The sequence below is a fragment of the Mauremys reevesii genome, linkage group 5 (assembly GCF_016161935.1).
Source record: "Mauremys reevesii isolate NIE-2019 linkage group 5, ASM1616193v1, whole genome shotgun sequence".
Lineage (NCBI taxonomy): Eukaryota > Metazoa > Chordata > Testudines > Geoemydidae > Mauremys > Mauremys reevesii.
Genome location: NC_052627.1, coordinates 76381670 through 76404933, shown reverse-complemented (window position 1 = coordinate 76404933; position 23264 = coordinate 76381670). Strand labels below are relative to the sequence as shown.

The 23264-nt window shown below is 40.6% G+C and overlaps 1 protein-coding gene across 1 annotated transcript in view; it reads right to left on the bottom strand.

The window, feature by feature from the left end:
• TENM3 (teneurin transmembrane protein 3) overlaps positions 1 to 23264 on the bottom strand; it is a 2204264-nt gene that overhangs the window by 1867933 nt on the left and 313067 nt on the right. The window contains exon 3 of the mRNA XM_039540233.1: positions 17083 to 17133. The gene's annotated coding sequence lies outside the window, so the exon portion shown is untranslated. The remainder of the gene's footprint in view (positions 1 to 17082; positions 17134 to 23264) is intronic.

The window sequence follows — 23264 nt, the reverse complement described above, 5'->3', positions numbered from 1 at the left end:
CAAGAAAGTATCCATAGAGATGGATGTCAACGATGTCAAAATCATGTAACTGGAGGGACATAGAAGAGATGATGACAATCTCCTTGCATTGCTTTGGCCATCTCTAGTGTCACTGGAATCTGAATTAATTAGGATGTTCTGAGCAGCATGATATAGCTCTGGAGGAATGCAAGGTTCATTTACTGCAATTTATGAAGTGCTTATCTAAAAGACTGGATGCTAGTACAGATAACCCACAAAATACTCCAAAAATTGGCAATTTAACCATCTCACATCAACCTCTACTCACAAAATAAAAACCATGAACCTGTTAAATAATACATCTCCTTGTTCCAATAGAACTCCATCTATCCCATACCTCTCAGCCCCCAAAAGTGTCAGATAATAGATAACACTTAGTGTGTCCCTGAAAGTCAACCAATTAGGGCTATTTTAGACCTAGAAGGGATGGTCAGCATAATCACTTCACAATCACCTCACTGTTAAACTCCTACAAAAAGTAGTGTTGCAGGAGTGCTCAGTCAGAATCAGGGTTATGCAGAACTCAACACAGTAAAAGGATACAAGACTATATGGCCACTAAGAGGACAGACAGACACACACACACAGGCGCACATGAACAGGAAGGGGTGAGGGAAAGGAAAGACAGTGGTACTGGCAAGTGGAAAACAATGGTACTGATTACAAGACCAAATGGTTACACAAATTAGATATTTGCACAACTTGATGGTTCTGAATCTTTAAAATAGTTGTTCCTTTTATAAACAAACAACAGCTATTCTTAGCTATCATTATTTGTCTGATATCTTGTGAGCTCAACAGTAGAAATAGGTCTTGAGGAGGGAATAAGAGAGGTTAGTGGCCTAGCTCAAAGATAGCATTTCATGTGTAAGGGGAAGTATGCTTCATCATTTATACAAAAGTGACATCATTGATATGGAACTTGGAGGGGCAGAGCTATGAAGGACCTTGAAGATGACAAGAAGAATCTTGAATCTGACATGAAAGGGGAGCCCGGGGGGGCATTCAAAGAAGAGGGCAACTAGTTAGGAGAATGATCGTAGAAGGCTGATTTTATATCAGTTGAGAGACACATTTGGGGGTACCCCTTGCAGAAGGTGAGACAGATGGCTCTTTCACTACATTAGCATTCCCGGGTATCGAGAGGAACACAAGGGTGGGCATATTACAGCTCCCTCCCAATAAAAAACTTCCACCTCACACAGCGTTATGAAGATAGTGAGGGAATTTGTGTCACAGTGTTTGAGCCTTTACATTTCTTTTCCTTCCAAGCATGTGCCCATGGTTGGATGATGGCATAGCAGATGTTCTGTTTCATTTGCAGTTCAACAGAGTGTAGGAGTTAGCACCAGGACTAGCAACTAACTCGAGTAGGTGCCACTGGTGCTATGGAGCTGTGGCATATGAGGATCCAGGATGCTGGTCACATATATGGCCCAGCAGGAAGGGGAAGGTGTTTCAGTACATGGCATTGACAACCCAGTTGTGGGAGTCTTTGATGATCCCTGCATAGTACAAAGGGCAACTGAGTTCATTGGGGGGAAGGAGAGTTCACCTATCAAACTTAGGGGGTAACGTTTTTAGGGATACTATACACAATGCCATTGGTAGATGTCTGGGACCCTGACTAGGTGTGGGGGGAAGTCAGCCAAGTTAATTGCTGGTGCCTCCTTGCAGAAGATATCCATTGCAGGTACTCCATAGGGAAGTCAAGTATCAAAGGGGTAGCTATGTTAGTCTGTATCCACAAAAACAACGAGGAGTCTGGTGGCACCTTAAAGACTAACAGATTTATTTGGACATAAGCTTTCATGGGTAAAATCCCACAAAAGCTTATGCCCAATAAATCTGTTAGTCTTTAATGTGCCACTCCTCATTCTCCATAGGGAAGGCATCCAGCGACCAGATAAATGACCTGGTAAAGGACTTAAAAAGTAGGTGCTGGTTAAAGGAATGGAACAGTGTGGGGTTTGGGGCTCCTATGGCTGGAATGGCAGTGAGCCAACCCCGCTTCTTATAGCCCACCTTACTCCTCCTAGAAGGAGGGGGTGGGTGATGGTAAGGTCCCGACAATGGATTTGCTGGATGGACCTGGATAGAAAAAGACGGGGAGCTGGTAAAAGCCCCCCGGGTAATTACAGAATAAACTGGGGTTACCTGCACTATACACTTTTATCTGCGGGGTAGTCCCAGACATCCAACAGTAAAGTTGCAGTCTGATTAAATCCATATTAAGTGTCTCCTGTCCTTCTTTCGGTATAGCTGGACAATGGCCCAATTGAAAGTGATGGCAATATATGATCTACCTTCCCCATTTGATGCTGGTACATGCCATATCAACAGAGAAGGAGAAACTTAAATTTCTACCATTCATCAGGGACAACTATCTTTATAAATGGGAAACTACATTATTCTGCTTTGCCACTCTTGTTTTCTTTTATTTCAACTGGTTTCAAATGCACCCATTTTAAGTCCATGGTATAAGAATTCTAAAAGTCAGAAGTCAATGAGCAAAAAATATTACGGCAAAATTCCTTCTGGTGTCTCAGAACTAAAAAAAAACCCTTAATATATGTATTAAAAATGTTAAATGGGTCATTTTTGTATATGTGGCTTTATGTATATGTGGCTTTCCCAAGCTTCTGGAGAATTGACATACATGACAAGTACAGTCACACACACACACAAAAGACCAAATAGTGGCTTTTTATCAGAAATCAAACACAATCAAAGATTAAATCAGACTCAACCAATTTCCCAGCACATCCACAAACACTAGCTCTTATAAACTCCTTATCTCCCACCCCATCCTCGGTCAATAATGGATTTGATGGTCCACATATTCAAGTTATTTCAAAGACGTAGGGAAATTCCAAAGTTCCTCTCACATAGAATGCCTGACTGGCAGATCTCACTTCTAAAGAGGGCTTTAGAACATCTGCTGTCTATGGTTGTGGCAGAGTGTTTTTTTATTATAATTTTCTTTAGTACTTTATATTATTTCACTGACTTTAAACTCTTGGTACCAGAGTTTTCTGATGCCATCTAATAATTGCTAGGACAAATGGTTTAAGAAAATAGCTGTCAGATGTTACAAGATGTTATACCAATCATGGTCTGAGGCTGTGAGAAACCTAAGAAAACATTCAGAAAATACAGCAGGAATAAATGACAAGCTATGCTTATTTTATGGAATATAATTTAATGGTTTAACTATGCAGTCATTCAAGGTTATTGCATTATTCTACCCATTATAAAAGAAGCGAGTATTTATATTATTGTTGCCAAGTACTGTGATCCAGTCAAAGTGATTTAAAGAGACATAATAGTAGACCTATCTTTGACAGTGTTTACTTTTGGCATTCTCAGAAACGAAGACCAAAATTATTATTGTCAAAGCATCACTTCACATAACTAACCAGTGCTTAATCATACAGGTACTGTGACATCTGGAAGAAGCTTTTGTTACTTTGTACTATTATCAGTATATTTTTAAATCTGTTCATCAGCCTGTTCTTTACAGAAATTAACCAATGCCTGCAGTCCCAGTTTTAAATCAAGTGGATAAAAGCACCCTGGTGGTAATATGCTTCTTTATCTCTAACTTTATCTCTTATATATTTTCCATACCATATTGTATTTTTCTTCAGTAGTCCTACTATAAACTTTAATACAACAAAACAAATTAAAGCTGAATATGTTTACTTTTATCATTTTCATTACTAGCAATCCTGAGGCTTTATTTTCAGATTGAACTGCACATCTATGACTGCACTGACTACTGTACATGCTTGCACAATTTGGGAATTTGCATATATGTGACGTGCCATTCGTGACTACTCCCTGCCATGAAACTGAACTACACTGTATATTTAAACAGAATATATATTTTAAAAGTTAGCATTTGTAAAAAGATAAGATTTCTTGAAACATTTATTAGATTTGCTTATTGACAGTGGGAGCTGGAAAGGAAGTCCTAAAACTGTTAAGTTAATGCTTGGCTTAATCTTATCTTCTCCTTGATTTTTTTCCTATTCCCCTCCCCTCCTGCCTCCAGCACCCCATGAATATACTTGGGGATGGGTTGCTAATACGGTAATCACTATCATTATATCCTTTGAGGTTGATGCTAATTAGTTTTTATTGTGTTATCTCCAAGCATCCAAGTACAGAATTATTCCTCGTGATTCCAGCCAAATCTCTTGTTCCCTGACAGTATTCACTAATAATCAGGGGAGGCTCTAGGCACCAGCAAAGCAAGTAGCTGCTTGGGGCAGCCCATTTGCAGGGGCGGCAGCTGGCAGGGATCCAGCCTGGGAGCTAAGAACCAACAGGGAGCCCTGGGAGCTGTAGTTCCTTGGTTAGCTCCCTGCCTATAGAACCAGCCCTGGAGCAGGGAAAAGAACTACATTTCCCAGCATTCCCTTGGCTGCTATCAACAGGAAAGGGAGGGGGAGGGAGTATGGTAGCTGAAATATCATGCTGCAGCTTGCTGTGAATGGAGAGCTCACTGCTAGAGCAGGGTGGCACTGTGAATGGGGAACAAGTGTGCCCAAGGAGTAGAAGGCTTTGGCCAAGATATCCCCTTCAGAAGACATCCCCAGACTGGATTAGGGATACTGGTGTGACCTCACCTTGCAGCCCCCAAAGAAGGAATTGGGTGGACTAAATGAATCATAGAATCATAGAATCTCAGCGTTGGAAGGGACCTCAGGAGGTCATCTAGTCCAACCCCCTGCTCAAAGAAGGACCAAACCCAACTAAATCATCCCAGCCAGGGCTTTGTCAAGCCTGACCTTAAAAACCTCTAAGGAAGGAGATTCCACCACCTCCCTAGGTAACCCATTCCAGTTCTTCACCACCCTACTAGTGAAAAAGTTTTTTCTAATGTCCAGCCTAAGCCTCCCCCTCTGCAACTTGAGACCATTACTCCTTGTTCTGTCATCTTCTACCACTGAGAACAGTCTAGATCCATCCTCTTTGGAACCCCCTTTCAGGTAGTTGAAAGCAGCTATCAAATCCCCCCCTCATTCTTCTCTTCTGCAGGCTAAACAATCCCAGTTCCCTCAGCCTCTCCTAAGTCATGTGCTCCAGCCCCCTAATAATTTTTGTTGCCCTCCGCTGGACTCTCTCCAATTTATCCACATCCTTCTTGTAGTGTGGAGCCCAAAACTGGACACAGTACTCCAAATGAGGCCTCACCAGTGCTGAATAGAGGGGAATGATCACATCCCTCGATCTGCTGGAAATGGACAGTGCCCCTCTCTATCTGAAGCCTAGCAAGGGAGATATGTGGATCCCACTAGAATTTAAAATGAAAAGTAAGGGAGGGGAGGCTCTGGACGTGGGCGGCTTTAGATACAGTACCAGGCACTTAGGAGGATTTCCACTTCTGAGCCATGGAAGCAGAAATCGACTTTTCCTTTCCAGATTTAGCTAATATTCAGAAAGGGAATCTAGCACCTGCCTTCCAGATTTGAACATCTCAAAATTCAGGAGTGCTCAAGCTCAATTTGGGCAGCTGTTACTTCATTTCTCCCAAATCAAATATACTGATTCACTGTAATTTGCTGTAAAAAAAAAGTAGGATAAAATTGAGCAAGAAATGCTTCCCAGTGTTTTTTAGGACTGGAATTGCTATTTTCAACAGCCATTGACTTTTTTTTTTTAGTTTTATTGGTTTAAAAGGAAGACAGTGATATTGCATTGGCAAATTCCCCATAAAAACAAAGAGTGGAACAAAAGAATAATAAAGACACCTCAACTTTTCCTCATTTATGGAGGACAGTCTTATAATATGCATCCAGATATCTTCCAATCACACAAGCTGAAAATTGTTCCACTTTACTGCAGTTCTGTAACCATATGGGAACCAATCCTGTCTGTGTTCTGTGCACATCCAAAATTCCTGCTGAATGATCAACCCTGGGAGCAAGTTACCAGTGACCCAGGGCTGGGGTGGAAGGAGGGTGCAGGTGAGGAGGGGGGAGAGCCCAGGGCTGGGGCAGCAGGGGTGGGTGGGTGGGTGGGGCACTGGTGGGTGGCAGGGAGGAGCCCAGAGCTGCAGCAGCACGGGGTGTGTGTGGGGGGGAGCCCAGGGCTGGGACGGCAGGCGGGTGCGGGTCGGGGGGGAGAGCCCAGGGCTGAGATGGCAGGGGGGTGCGGGTCGGGGGGAGAGCCCAGAGCTGGGGCGGCAGAGGAGTGCGGGGGGGAGCCCAGGGCTAGGGTGGGGGCAGACAATTTTTTTTTTTGCTTGGGGCGGCAAAAAACCTAGAGCTGGCCCTGCTAATAATATCACACCTGGTTCGAGTTTTAGCCATCAAATGTCCTGTAAAAAGTTCTTAGTAAGATATTTTCTTATCCTAAGAAATGTTTGCTGGTAATGTAGTCTACACTATTTCTTTGCACAAACTGACAGAAATTGTTGTTATCTAAAATATCACAAACTTCTGCAGTCTTGATAATTGAGAATGTGAACTTGGCTTTCTTCTCCATAGACTACACTGGATGTCCATTAGTTTCCAGGTAGAGTATAAGGGGTTGACTTTGACTTTATAAAGCCCTAAGTGGTTTGGGACATGTTTAATTTAGAATCCACTTCTGTTCCACAATTTTGATTTGCAGAGGCATTGAGTTGTCAACTCCTCTGTTATTATTGGGCGCTTTCTCTTCTCACTTTGCAACCTTTTTGGTGACCACTGGCTTGTAAAATGACCTTTAATGCTAAATATATGTGCCTTTACTGCTTGAGGTTGCAGGTATAATTCTTATTAGCTGTAATAGACTGTTGTCTTCCTATGTGGCCAAGCCACTAGAGGATTAAGACTCTCACTCTCCTAATTGGATTACACTTGTGTGGCTTTACTAGATCTTGTACAGTGATGATTCACACATCTATCTCTCCGCTTGTGACTTCTCTTTATTCATCCATTCCCACATCGGTACCTGTTTTGGTGACATCTCCTTCTAGACATCTCACTATCAACTTGTGCATAAAATAGCCAAAGCCGAACTCCTTATTTTTTTTTCCAGGTTTTCTGAGTGACCCTCCCTACCCTCACTTTCTGTTACAGTTGACATCACCATCATCACTCATCTTTGACTCCTCCCTCTCTTTGCCCCTTACATCCAGGCTGTGTCCAGATCCTGCTACCCTCAATCCTGTTTTCCTCTTCTGATCGTCCCCGACCGCTCTGGCAAGAACAGGCTGAATGGGTCCCAAAGCGTATCTCGCACACATGCTTGAATCTACTTGGACTGAGGAAACAACCATTGTTATTAAATGCTCAGCAAATATTATGTGACTTGTGCGCCTCCTGAGTTTGCAGTGTAAGGAACAGGCCATCGTTCATGTGAACTCCTGGACCCCGCGGAGTCATCCACTCTAACCACAGCATGTGAAGTGGTATGTCCCACCGGATCCCAGTTTGTGTTGGTGCCCTTAATTGAAACTGCTCATCATAATTAAACCAAGACATGCTCCCAAACATATTGTATGCCTGCCTGATTATATTCATATACTTAAACAAGGCAGGGCTTCTCTCTGGGTAAACCTGAATAAATAAGGAAGGCAGCCTCTCGGTTTCTCATGTTCTAGGCACCCGTGGCCACTTGGTTAACTCCTTATTCCGTTTGCTCTGTCCCAGCTTCCTTTCTGGTCAACACCTCCTTGTGCAAGAAGGATAATATGTCCACGTATTCCCCTCTCAGGATTGTATCCTTAGTTGTACTGGGCAAGTGAACTCCCATTGGGTCATCCACCTCAGCATATCCATACTCAGGACTGCCTGACAGGGCATCCTCGGTGCCCTGTACCCTCACAGCCCACACAGGAAGCTCAACTCTATCTCAGGAGGTTATACATCTTAATGACTGGTGAGCTGAAATGTGCCCAGGGGTTTCAACCACACTGCTTCCCCCCACACCCATGCAGGGGGTCTGCCCCACCTGCCTGCCTCCCAACTCCCAAACTCATGCCTATGCTGGCCCTTCCCTGGAACCCGGACCAGACAAGGGTTGACAACTTTCTACTCTCACAAAACCAAACACCCTTGCCCACCCCTCCTCCGAGGCCCTTCCCATGCCCTACCCCTTCTCTGAGGCTCCACCTACTGTTCACTCCATCCCCCATCCCTCTGTTGCTCACTCTCCCCACCCTCATTCACTCACTCATTTTCACCAGGCTGGCTCAGGTGGTTGGGGTGCGGGAGAGGGTAGAGACTTCAGGGTTGGGCCAGAAATGAGGAGTTCAGGGTGCAGGAGGGGGCTCCGGGCTGAGGCAGTGGGTTGGGATGCAAGAGGGGGTGAGGGCTCCAGTTGGGGGTGCAGGCTCTGAGGTGGGACCAGGGATAAGGGGTTTAGGGTACAGAAGGGGCTCTGGGCTGTGGGGTAGAGTTGAGGGGTTTGGAGTATGGGAGGAGGCTCCGGACTGAAGCAGGTTCCTGACCAATGGGAGCTGCAGAGCCAGCACTTGACGTGGAGACAGTGTGCGGAGTTCCCTGGCTGCCCTACGCATAGGACCCGGATGGGGGACATGCCACTGCTTCCGGGAGTCGCAGAACCATGGCAGGCAGGGAGCCTGCCTTAGCCCCGCTGCGCTGCCAACCGACTTTTAATGGCCTGGTCGGTGGTGCTGACTGAAGCCACCAGGATCTCTTTTTGAGCTGATGTTCCAGTCAAAAGCCAGACACCTGGCAACCCTAGGCCAGACGCATCATGCACAGATGGCTGAAGTTGTCTCAACAACTGCAGATTAGGTTGCAGCAGCTGTGCAACATCATTAGTGTCTCCAGTAGGGGTGCACCCTCCAGATAGATCTGACACAGATTTTGGGACTCCCATTTCTTGCCCTGGCCCATTTGTTACCCCGCAAGGCTCAGTCCCGTCCCCATCAAGTACATTCTGAGATGGACAATTTGGCAGGAAATCACCTGTGCCACCTGTCCCCCCAACCTCTGTCTGTTTCAGAGAACACTCACCACTGGAATCAGCTTCACCCCTGTTTCCTGGGTTCAGTGTAGAAGAACATCCTGGTTCTGGGTGGCCCACTACACTTTGGAAGCCCCGCAGTGCTGTGGGAACAACCTCAGAAACAACCTCACTGACCACTTGCCGCAAATGGCTGCTGACTAACCCACCAGCAAACACAGCCTGAAGACTGATTTGTCAGAGGCAGCACGTTGTACAAATAAAAATACCAAGTTGGCCCAGGGGGACTGAGTGAAAAGCATCAGATGAGGTTTGGTTCACTCAGAGTATCCTGAATATACAAACACAGTGGTTTGAATATTGGCCTGCTAAAGCCAGGGTTGTGATTTCAATCCTTGAGGAGGCCACTTAGAGATCTGGGGCAAAAATCTGTCTGGGGATTGGTCCTGCTTTGAGCAGGGGGTTGGACTAGATGACCTCCTGAGGTCCCTTCCAACCCTGATATTCTATGACAGCCCTCTAATTGCTACAGTGGTATTTCCTACAAATTAAGAAGCATGACAGACTCCTGGAGGGAGCTCTGCCCTATTAAAGGAGAGAAAAAACACAGTAATTTTGATTTGCATACAAAGAAGTTTCATATCACGGTCCAGAGAAGTGACAGTCTCTTTCTAGAGACACACTTACAATACTTTGCCCAGTTCTCAGTACCTCAATACCAGGATGATGTTAAATTGGAGAAAATTCAGAGAGCCAAATATAAAACAATTAAAGTGCTGGTTAGATAGTTTTGTTCTTTTAACTAGTCAAAGCTGAGAAAATTTCATGTAATTTAAATTTAAATGTACTGATAATACTGCATTAAGAAGTATTTGAAGGGTGTGAATACCACAAAGGGAGAATAGTGTCATAGAAGACAAGGATGATATAAATAGGAGTAATGAGATTAAATTAAGTGCATGAAAATTGAGGTGGAACATTAGAAAAATGTTCCAAACTATGAAATCTCATAGACTGTGGAGTACTCTCTTCAAGGTAAAAGGTGCCAGTTCCATCACTCTACTCATTTAAAACTGGTCAAAGCACAGAAAAAGTACACTATAAGAGCCAATTTTGCAATGGTAGGGGTATATATTAGATTACCTAACTCTCTCATTGGCCTGCATGATTCAATATACAGTATATAACTGCTCGTAAAAAGCACATTGATAATTTACAAGAGACTTAACATGAATGGTTACAACTTTTCTTATAATCCTCTGCTTAAGAATACAATAAACACTGATGCTGAACTATAGTTACAAATTTACATGAAGTACAGAAGCCAACAAGAGTGCAGGAAAGGCTTCCTGATAATCATATATTTAGGGTGTTTTCTATTAGTTTGATCTAAGGATTAAATTTTGCAATATAAAAGTCAAGGAAAATGGCCTTGTTGAGACCATCTCACTGGTTAACCGCTAGATTGGTTGGTAGTGACGTATGCCGGAGCAGAAACTCCAGAAAGACATCTAGATGCAAGGCCTGAGAAGCTTGTAGCACTGCAGACACTCTGGTGTAGAATGATTCCCTTTGGTATACTCTCCTTACATCCTATCATGGATGGTGAGTTAGACCTCGGAAAGTGTTTGGCAGTTTGAAATGAGTACTCAACCTCATGTAGGGCCATTTTCTTTAACCCCCAACACATATAACCTCTAGAAGTCCCCCTTTCAGAACCTATTTTAAAACTAAGCTCCTCACACGTTAATGAGTTCTTGATTATTGTAAGCAATTGAACTAAGTATTGTTTGTTTTAAATGCTTCCTCCCACCCCAATAGACTCATTATGCTCAAGTTATTTATAAAGACTATGAAGAACGAGAGAATGCTTATTCCTTATTCTTCAGTTTTCTTCTATTTGCTTTTATGGTTGGCATTTGATGTGGGTAATTTCTTCTTCTTAATTTATTTTTAACACTCTTCCCTTCCTTTTTCTCCATCATCCACTGACCCACTAGAATGGCATCTCAAAATGGTATCAGCTAGCTGCTTACCAGAATATAAGGATATCACAGACTGATTTATTTTTATTTTATTTTTTTACTACTATTGGAATGAAAATCAACTCAGGGGAATGGGGAATAAAAGTATTTTGTTTGTTGAGGGATTATTGCTTCTTAGGTATGTCCATGACATCAAGTCAGGTTGAACTGTTGGTAAAATTTTCAAAAATGTTGAAGTACATAGGAACATACAACAGGACTAGAAGGGACCTCCTGAGTCATCAGTCTAGTTTCCTGTTATCATACATCTTCACTGCTATTTTTAGTCACGCTAACTAGATTATAGCTAATATGAGTATGTCTACGTGAGATGCAATCATACCTCCAACTGCAGTGTAGACATATCCTTTGTCTCATCTCATAAAATAGGTTTCCATTTTCTGATAATCTTAGCATTCCTTCTCTGCATCTTTTCCAGTATGAATTCATCCAACTTGAACATGGGTTCCAGAACTGTACACAGATTATATCTTATCAGTGCATTGTACAATGGCGTTAATGCTTCCCTATCTCTACTGGAAATGCCTCATCTAATACATCCTAGGATGTATTTAACTTTTTCATGGCCACATCACACTGGTGGCAAATAATAATCCTATGATCAAATAATACACTCAAGTCTTTCTCCTCCAGTATTTCCAACTGATGAGCAATCACTTTATAGCAGAAATTTTTATTAGTTCCTCAGTTCAGACACTTTATAGTATTAAATTTCATTCCATTTCTATTAATCCAGTCCTTAATATCATCACATTCTTCCTGTATGATATTTTGGTCCTCCTCTGTATTGACAATGCCTCCCAACTTTGTGCCATCAGCAAATTTCATTAGCACACTCTGAACTTTTATGCCAAGATCGTTAATAAAAATATTAAATAAAGTAACTTCAAAGACCAATTCTTGAGGCACTCCACTAGTAAGACCCCTTATATCTCAACAGTTCTCCTTTAGCCAGTTGTCATGGCTCATGTTGTCATTTCCCCTTTAGCCAGTTCCTTATCCAGCTTATAATTCTTATACTAATCCACATCTTCTCAATTTTACTTAATAATTTCCCACATGATACTATATCAAATGCTTTACTGATGTCCAGATAGATTAGACTGACTGCATTTCCTTTGTCAAAAAATATCAGTTATCTGATCAAAGATATGAGGTTAATCTGACAAAATGCTGGTATACCTTTGGTTAACCCATGTAGTCTTATCTCATTTTGCATTTACTGCCATGTTGTTCATCTTTCTTTCAAAATTAGTTCTAAAGCCTATTGAGGTCAGACTAATTGATCTTTTTCCCCCACCTCATTCTGCTATTCTCCAGTCATATAGTAGTACCCCCAATTTGATGGATTTATTACAAATCCTTGAATTTCAAAGGAATTTAGGCTCCTAAGCCAAGTAGGTGCTTCTACAAAATCTCTCAAGTGCTCCAACCTCTTTGAATTCCCAAATCACATTGACCCTTTAGCTCTACCCACCCTAGTTACTGTTCCTAACTTGTAGAAATAGAATAACTCATATAGCCCCAAACGAGTGTGTTTAGAATGGTATATTTTCTACTTCAAACACACCAACTTGACAAATGAGGTTTTAAATAAAGTGTATGGCATATCCTTGCATTAATATTTCTTGCAAATGCACAGAGAAGAAATCATAAGTAACTGAAATACTCTCGTACGTAATATATGTGCCTTTAGGGTACAGAAACTTTGGCAATGATTCATGGCATAAATAAATATTTATTGCATTTGCCTGTATTTGCACTTCCATCAGATTTTACTAATAAGAATGCTGTTTGAAGGCTTCAATATAAAGTTTCTTCAGGCAATGAACAACACTTTTTAATGCTGAACACAGCTACAGACAAGAATAAAAATCGGTATTTTTGTATGCAGGCATGCTGGTAAGTGTACAAATTTATGTAACATCTGTTCTGTTTTGCTCATTTACCTGATTTTGCAACCTTTAGTCAGTCACTTACTCATGAAAGTAGTTTATCCACTAACTTGTACTCTGTACCTCTTAGGATCGGGGGCAGAGGCAGTTTGTCCAGACAAAGGTAGTGAAGACAATGGCAGCATTGTTGCCTGAGGAGTCCTTTTGCCCATGGAGGGGATGCAAGAAGTCACCTTGGAACTGTAAAACTTTCTTTATTGCAGGTCCTCAGATTTAGAAGCTTCACCCTCAGCTTTCTCAACAACCTCTTTACCCCATTCCAAGCAGGGATTTGGAGCAATCATTTTTTTCAATTGCTCCGCTCTGGTTCCACTCCAGCTCCAGACACAAACCTACTATTCCACACTCCAGCTCCGGGCTCCACTCCAAAGCCCTGATTCCAAGGAACCTCAACAAGGTGAACATGACTAAGCTGTGTGAGTCCTGTCATAAATTTTAGCAGAAGATGTAGGATATTGGCCTAATGTACTTAAATCAGCAATAAAGTGATCACCAGTGTACAACTCTTTCCTGCCCTGAGAAGTATTGCACATTGGTAGAACTGGTCAAAAGTATTTGAATTTGGATTCCTTGATTAAATTTCTCATTGGAAATTTACACTGTGATGATAACCCCCTGCACTGTTTTGCATTTTCATCCAGCAATAGAGATTGCTGAAATGTATTTGATTATAGAAATTTCCACTGATTTTTTTCTAAAAAATAAAGGTAAAGCTTTTTTAATTTTTTTGATTTTTTTTTTACTCTTATCCAAGCTGCTATACTCATGGAAATAGTTATAATAGTGACGGTTATAGTAGTTATAATAATAGTTATAAATAATAGTTATAATAGCCTCCCCTCCCCATGCTTATCCAAACTCCCCCATGCAAACAAAGTGCAGGTGGAGAGAGGTAGTTACATTTGCTTGGAGAAGACTCTGGCTTATTCCCTAGAACCGATATTGCTCTGTTGCAGTTATAACTGTCTCATTTACTTGGTGAATCAACCATTTGTCTTAGCATTACCTCCTGGTAATAAATGCCCCAGAAGCATTGAAGGAGTGTGTAGAAAAGGTGACTGCTGTAATGACCTTTCAGTGAGTGTGGTTTGTGCTCCCAAGCGTACCAAACTCTGTTGTGCAGGCTGGTGTGAAGGAACGAGCAGGGCCGTGGCCACCACATACTTGCCCTCCCTGACTCTGCCTTTATTGGGGTTTCTATCACTGTTCTCAGCGATAACATCTTTGTTCAAGGAGAAAGCAAGTGCCAAGATTGTGCTTAACTCTCTCACAAGCACCTACATGGCTGGTGGGGAGGCTTCTTTCATTTTTCCTCCCATTGTCCATTTGTGTTTCTGTATAGGGCTGGGTTCAATCTAGCCCTTGCATTATAAGGTTCTGAGGGCAATTTTTTTTTCATGGCTTAAGAACCATTAAAATCTATGATTCCATTTAAAAAATATATTTTTGTTTCAATTGCCAAGATCAAATAAACCTGGAAGTACAGAATACTTCAATATCAGGCTCAATACAGTAGATTTAACAGTGAAGCTTGAAAGTTTGTTGCAAAAAGTACATATTTACACAACTATTCAAATAAACAGTCATATATTTCCCAAACATTTATATGATCATATCTTAGATCCACTAAATGCAGTAAATCGGTCAAATTCCCACCAAATACATGTAGCATAAATATACATATTTATATTTTGAGGTATTCCTGTGGGAATTTTGAATACCTGTTTTCATTCTGTAAATATTGTATGTAACAGGATGCATATCTGTTCTTTTATGTTTGAGGATCATACGTTTTTATTGAAATAATTTTAATTCACAATCTAAATTGAAAAATAAATAGATATTGTACACTTGGGAAGCAGTTTTGTCATGATATAATGCCTCGTATCCGTACAAGAGCAAGGACTAGAATTGATTATTTGGTCCTGATGAAAATAATTTATAATGTACAGTACATCTTCTCAACTGCAGTGAACATCTGCAGCCACCATTATATTAAAAGAAACATAATTATCTCACAATATAATATCAACTAATATTGCAAGACTAAATACTTATTACTTATCTTACTGTACTGGCTTATTTAATAAGCAATACAAGTTTCCAAGAGGATTACAGTATCATTAGTTTGTTGGGGGTTTTTGTTTTTTTTTCCTCTCTCTCTCTCCTGAACTACCTACATTGAATAGATTTCTTTTTGTGGTTAGCTATGCCTGTCAGAATGGTGGCATGCATTTTCTCAACCTCATACTACATGTCCTTTTATATCTTTTTCATTTTCAGTAATGTCAGATAGGATCCTTCTTAAACTACAGCACTCTCTTTCTTTAAAGGGAACTAAAGTCTCATTTATCACTTCTAAGCTATTTTCTTTCTTTCTTTGACTGTTTTTAGCATCTCAGCCAATATTGTGTTTAAATTCCTAGCAAGACCAAAGCCTATTTGTAGTATCTGAGAAAGGAAAAAAATATTTCTATATAATGAAAAGACCTGGTGGAGAGACTCTGGCACACAGCACAAAAATGAGCCCACTTGTATTACTACAATTTTCTCTAGAATTTCCAATCATGCATTTTTATTTTCATTAGTTATAACACACTTTGAGAATTTTGAAACCACTCAGTTATAGTAGATCTGGAATTATGATTAATCTAAACCATTGCAAACACTCAAACATGCACCAGGATGAGGTATAGTCAATATATGAGATTGGGAGAGTGGAATCTAATCAAGAAAGAGACATACACATCAAAAGAGCATGATCAAATAATCATATATAACTAGGACACCCATCCAGGTCAGGAACCTCTACCAATGCAATTTTTAGAATTGTTTATTTCTTCATTGCACAAGAAGCCACTTATTTAAGGATGCAGCAGAAATCAGTTTCTTTCCAGGTAGCACAAGGCCCAGATGGCTGTGGAAGCAGGACAGTGACTATGGAACAGGCTGATCTTTCTACAGCACTCTCCTGCTCTGCTTCAGAGACTTGTAGAGCTAGTTGAGAGGGATTTCTGTCTCTCACATTACTGATAGACTCTTGGTTAGCAGGAGAGACTTCAGCCTCTTCTCAACTGCTAAATTTTGTGGGCCTTAGGTGATCAAGAAATCAGATTGTTGCTCTTACTCTCATTCTGGTCAACAATTCTGTTCCAGGAAGAGAGTTTAATACAGCCCACAATCCCTTTAATTGTCTTCCCTGGCTAAATTATATCCAATCAGAAGAAAATGCTGACCCATGCACTAGTACCTTGGGGAGGCTGGGAAGATCAGTAAAGTCTCTATGATACCATTTTCTTGACTGCTATACCTGTATATTGCCAATTCAAGGAATTAATCACCTACTGCGAGAAGAGAAATGATCACACCAAAATCATGAAGAGCCACAACAAAGAATTTGGGCAGGATAAGGATCCAGGTGATTTTACTCAGTTTTAAATATTTTGTCAAAATTTAAAGAATTCTCAATGTGAAATAGAACTTTTGAAATCAAATTTGTCCATAAATGCCTTATACTATAAATGTTTGAATAATATCTTGAGGGAGAGGGAGGGAAAGTGGAGGAGAGGGAAAAAGACAGAGGGTGAGTACAACACCAATACATGGTATTTCTCAATAGCATAGTAAAAGTAAGACAGGTGATTTACGTCTCTATATCTTCCTTTTCTGAATGAGTGTCACATTTTAAATAAACAAACAAACAAACAAACAAACAAAATCAGTAGCTTGCAACATTCCACAAAAAACTTCTTGATCAAAACCATGAACATTTTTTGTCCCTAGTAGTTTTTTTTTACTATCTATTTAATCTCGCACAAAAACGAGTGTCATCAAACTGCTACATGCTGTCTATATTTTACTTCCATTCAGCAAACACTTTTTCTGAATCTATCAAGTTAATCCATTATTCTTACTAAGAAAAGAAGAACAACAGCTTGTTCTATATTTTAAACAGAGCACAACTAACACCAAGCCAAAGCCTATGATAATAAATACTACATAGTCTTTGTTTGGGGTCTACGAAACTATCAGTCATATAGTCAACGCAGAATTAACATTCTTCAGTTTCTTTTCTAACAGATATGTCAGAAGGCATGATCATTTTAATACAGTATTTCTTAAAAGGTCCTTACCTTTTGAAAGACTTTCCCACCTTTGGAATACCCTTAAAATGGAACATTTATCTGTTAAAACAGAACATATAATTTATTGTTAGTGATATTTCAACATTTTAACTATAAACAAATCTCTATTCACTCAGCAAACATAAAAAGCACTTCAATGTAAATACTGGCAATCATATTTATTCATTAACCTCAATCAGTATCCATTGTTTAATGTTAATAACTAAGAGATCTACTATTTCAGTGGGAGTTAGGTGCCCTGTGGGATTTTCAAAAGTGTATAGGCACCTATCTACATCTCTAGGTATCTATATACCTTTAAAATCCAGCTCCTAGTCATTTGGGTGATCTTTCTTTTCTTTCCTTTTCTGAAAATACATAGAATACCTCCCAGTGAAGTCTTATGACAAACCACATTATCTCCTCAGATAGTAAAAAGCATGCGGGTAGTGAAAATTCAGTTGTCCTGACAATTGCAGTATAGCATTTTCCCGCTATCCTCTGGGCCAAATTTTTAAAAGTGTCTCAGCCAAGCATTTAATTTGCAGCTCCAGTGAATTCTAGGTGCATTACTGTGACAGTATTTAGGCATTTAGCTACTTGATTTATAGATACAAATGACATACATTTGAAGTTTTTGAAGTATGTAAGGTACAGTTACCCACTTGGCACAGGAGAAAGATAAAGTTTTGGGCTTTGTAGGGTAATTCTGTTTGGAGGAGTAATTGATGATGTAGAGCCAGGGTAATCCTTGGTGTGTACACATATAACACAAATATGGGGGAGGGATAGCTCAGTGGTTTGAGCATTGGCCTGCTAAACCAGGGTTGTGAACTCAACCCTTGAGGGGGCCACTTAGAGATCTGGGGCAAAAATCAGTACTTGGTCCTGCTAGTGAAGGCAGGGGGCTGGACTCTATGACCTTTTGGGGTCCCTTCCAGTTCTATGAGATAGGTATACAAAAAGTCTTGTTTCCTTGAGCAGCGATAGGACCATGCAGCACCCAGATACTCTACTTGCTCAGAAATCCTCTACTGATCTCCTCCAGCCAGCACTGGATTCAAGAAAAGCCTGTTTCTCTGCCTCTACTTTTATTCAGAGTTACCCCATAAGTGCTATTCCTGGCTGACTTACTCCAACTCATACAGCCTGGAACCAATGCCTAACCCCTGAGTTTGGAATCCCTTGGGGAAACCTTATCAACGGAGAAGTCAAAAAGGTGACAACTGTGAGGGAAGGGAAGTGATACCCTGAAAGGGAAGAAGGGGGTGGGTAATTTGGGGACTGTGCCTTTGTTCTGCTCTAGTGATAGAAAGCAGACAATTATATCTTAAAAGGTATGTATGCTCTTTTTGCTTTGGATTGCTCTACAGCTGCATAAGATCAGCTAGAAGTTACCAGTGAATCTGGCCCTAAAAGTTAAAAGTTTTATAAAGTGATTTAAGATTTATTCTTCATACATTCAAATCATTTGAAATATCACATAGTAACATTGTCTTTGAGCTTTGTATTTACTTTTCATGTATAACTAACTATTTTTTTTTAAATGAGGAAATTTTCAGATGAAAACTTAGTCATGATGCAGTTAAGGTTGAAGGTACATATCAACACTTCAGTTTGAAAGCTTTAGAGATCCCAAATCAAGCATTATAAACCCTGGAAGATCTGCAATGATACCATGAAGGGAAAAAAATGGAACATCTTTTACAAAACATTTTATCTAATCTGGGACCACAAATACTAACATGGTTATTGCATGACACCAGTGCAGGAATGAGTTGAGCCTGTTTGGATGCCTTAACTGTGTGTTTCCATCTCATATGTGAATCTGACCCTTAGTTGTTATTCCAGGAAATAAATTTAGTCCAATAGCATAAAAAACAAGGATTTTTTTATCATTTCCAAGATAATGATGGAGTGAGAACCAAGCACACTTGCAACTATATTTTTAGTTTGAGATTTATTTTCAATTTTTCATTAGAAAAGTGAGAAAATTAGCAAGCACTCCTCTCACTTATATTATTGACGAAGATCACGGGATTGATGTTTCTCACAGGAAACATCATTATTGAAAAAATATAGTCATAAAATAAAAATTACTTTAAAGAACAAGTGTAGTTCTCCTTGCTTCTTGCCTTGCTTTCACCCTTCAGTTATTAGTGGTTCCTTCATTGTGCAGAATAGGATTTATTTTAACAAATAGGCTTATGCAAATCATATTAAACATGGGCCCAGGATTGAGAAAATTCAGTGCTTTCAGAAATACCATTCCCTAATGAATAATGCTTGAAGCACAGTAGTTTTTTTATACTTTGAGTGGCTAGAGTTGTTGGATTCTTTCCATTATGCTATTCTGTTAATATGAATTTGACAATATGGTGATTCAGCAATGCCAAAAATATGACAGGCATAGCAAATCTGTCTTCCAGATTGTAAGGGAAGGAAAAGGGAATTTTAAGCTAAAGATACATATGTAAACCGAGGCTTGCTACATCATGCAGCAGTGAAGTCTATGGACCTAGCAAGAAGAAAAAATAACCAATAAATATATAGCAGAATTGTTAAAAACGTGACAATTAACCAGTGTTGGGTATGTTTAAAAATCAGAGCCCAGGCTCCTAATGCAGAAAAGCTCAATAAAGCTATAGTAATATTAGAAGACACCAACATCTTCCTTCTTCCACCTGGTTATAAAGGTAATCTTCAAATTTTGAATTCAAGTAAAGTGATGCAGTGATATTTGAAGACAACATGAAATAATTTAGAGTTATCCCCTGCCACTATTTATCAAAATGGAGTGTTAAATTATAATGATTAGGCTTCACATTTTAATATCAGCATAGCTATCATTATCCTTTTCAACTGATTTAATCAACTGATGTCACTGCACTCAAAGCACAAGAATTTCAAATTAGTGGATAACACTATGAACTTAGGAAAGAAGATGCAGATCAACGTAAGCTACAGTGAGTGGCATTCTGGTAGAATGAATGGGCATAGTCTCCTGAGGACTGAAGTATTTCTTGTGTTCTATTTATGACTACAACAATCACAAAATACATGTATCTCACCAACACTTTAAACCTCTCCAATAAGTTAGGCATCATTATGTAGTTAGGTGGTAGAATTTTGTGAAGTCTCAGTGGAGTGAAAGTCATATTATAAGCTGGCTTTTTGACAGTTTAGTGACATGCTTCCACTCGGGGGGGGGGGGGGGGGAGGAAGACACCAAACTTTTGCCCAGATCCTGCAAAAAATTATGCATCAGCTTAACTTTAATGAGACATGAATAGTCCTATTGAACTCAGAGTTGCATGGGACTACTCTCATGCTTAATGTTCAAGGCTTAAAATACCAGGTATCTCCCGATATTCTAATTCCAAAGATATGTCATTGAAAGGCACTCACACAGCAGGGGAGACACAAAGTGAAAGAATTAAAATAAACAAACCTAAAAACACACACTGATCTATTTGCCACAGTAGTAGCATTTATTCATATCTATTATATTTATCATTATGCAAAAGGGTTAATTGAGGAGCATCAAAAACTCCAAAATGTCCACTGCAGAACAAATTAATGATAAAGTAAACTTTGAAAAGTACACCTCAAGACCAGGGAAAAAATGCTTCAAAATTCTGGCCCTATCATAGCTGTCAGCAACATCTATGGAGAGGGATGTACTTCCCTTTTTAAAATATTAACATAATAAAGGGATAGTTGGCATTTAGCAAGCTAATTATTAATATTTTATATAACTATCTAAACAGATGCAAAGGAAACTAACTGGCACTTTCAAATGAAGAACTGCCTGACCTGTATGTCATTTTCAAATGCATTTTTTACTAGACTAGATCACTTTTATCTATCAATATTTACTCAGCAACAAAGCAGGACATATTGTACTGACAGAAAAAAATAAGTGAGCTTAGTGCTGGAGCAACATCTTTGGAGACTGATGCTCTTTTTATCCACAGAACAAGTATTGCACAGGCAACTGTAGCTTTCTCCGTCAATGTGCCCCAGATCAGCTCTGAAGGGACCACTTCCAGAGTGTGAGTATGTAGCTTATTCTGCATACCAGCACAATCCCTAGTTTCTCCACTAAAGCCGCCAACTAATGCCAATTGTGGTAGTAGTTTGTGTGATGTGGACACAACTAGGTACTGAAATCAACAATTACTTTCCCAAAGGAGTGTTAGATAACAACCATTATGGAAATTGTTTCTGTCACTACTGACCTGGGTCAAAGTCAAACTTTGTCCACTCTCTTGAGCTAATATTTACGATTAATGCAACCAACCTCAAATGCAGCATTGCTGAAGGAATCATAGAATATCGTGGTTGGGAGGGACCTCAGGAGATCATCTAGTCCAACCCTCTGCTCAAAGCAGGACAGGTCCCCAACTAAATCATCCCAGCCAGGGCTTTGTCAAGCCTGACCTTAAAAAAACTCTAAGGAAGGAGATTCCACCACCTCCCTAGGTAATCCATTCCAGTGCTTCACCACCCTCCTAGTGAAAAAGGTTTTCCTAATAACCAACCTAAACCTCCCCCACTGCAACTTGAGACAATTACTCCTTGTCTGTCATCTGGTACCACTGAGAACAGTCTAGATCCATCCTCTTTGGAACCCCCTTTCAGGTAATTGAAATCCCCCCTCATTCTTCTCTTCTGCAGACTAAACAATCCCAGTTCCCTCAGCCTCTCCTCATAAGTCATGTGTTCCAGCCCTCTAATCATTTTTGTTGCTCTCCGCTGGACTCTTTCCAATTTTTCCACATCCCTCTTGTAGTGTGGGGTCCAAAACTGGAAACAGTACTCCAGATGAGGCCTCACCAATGACAAATAGAAGGGAATGATCATGTCCCTCCATCTGTTGTTAATGCCCCTACTTATGCAGCCCAAAATGTCGTTAGCCTTCTTGGCAACAAGGGCACACTGTTGACTCATATCCAGCTTCTCATCCACTGTAACCCCTGGGTCCTTTTCTGCAGAACTTCTGCCTAGCCATTTGGTCCCTAGTCTGTAGCAGTGCATGGGATTCTTCCATCCTAAGTGCAGGACTCTGCACTTATCCGTGTTGAACCTCATCAGATTTCTTTTGGTCCAATCCTCTAATTTGTCTAGATCTCTCTGTATCCTATCCTTACCCTCCAGCGTATCTACAACTCCTCCCTGTTTAGTGTCATCTGCAAACTTGCTCAGGGTGCAGTCCACACCATCCTCCAGATCATTAATGAAGATATTGAACAAAACCGGCCCCAGGACCAGCGCTTGGGGTACTCCGCTTGAAACTGGCTGCCAACTAGACATGGAGCCATTGATCACTACCTGTTGAGCCCGAAGATCTAGCCATCTTTCTATCTACCTTATAGTCATTCATCCACCCCATACTTCTTTAACTTGCTGGCAAGAATACTGTGGGAGACCATATCAAAAGCTTTGCTAAAGTCAAGGAAAAACACGTCCACTGCTTTCCCCTCATCCATAGAGCCAGTTATCTCATCACAGAAGGCAATTAGGTTAGTCAGGCATGACTTGCCCTTGGTGAATCCATGCTGACTGTTCCTGATCACTTTCCTCTTCTCTAAGTGCTTCAGAATTGATTCCTTGAGGACCTGCTCCATGATTTTTCCAGGGACCGAGGTGAGGCTGTAGTTCCCCGGATCCTCCTTCTTCCCTTTTTTAAAGATGGGCACTACATTAGCCTTTTTCCAGTCATCTGGGATCTCCTCGAATTGCCATGAGTTTTCAAAGATAATGGCCAATGGCTCTGCAATCACATCAGCCAAACCCTTTAGCACCCTCAGAAGCAGCACATCTGGCCCCCTGGACTTGTGCTCGTCCATCTTTTCTAAATAGTCCTGAACCACTTTTTTCTCCACAGAGGGCTGGTCACCTCCTCCCCCATACTGTGCTGCCCAGTGCAGTAGTCTGGGAGCTGCCCTTGTTCATGAAGACAGAGGCAAAAAAAAAAAAAGCATTGAGTACATTAGCTTTTTCTACATCCTCTGTCACTAGGTTGCCTCCCTCATTCAGTAAGGGGCCCACACTTTCCTTGACCTTCTTCTTGTTGCTAACATACCTGAAGAAACCCTTCTTCTTACTCTTAACATCTCTCGCTAGCTGCAACTCCAAGTGTGATTTGGCCTTCTGATTTCACTCCTGCATGCCTGAGCAATATTTTT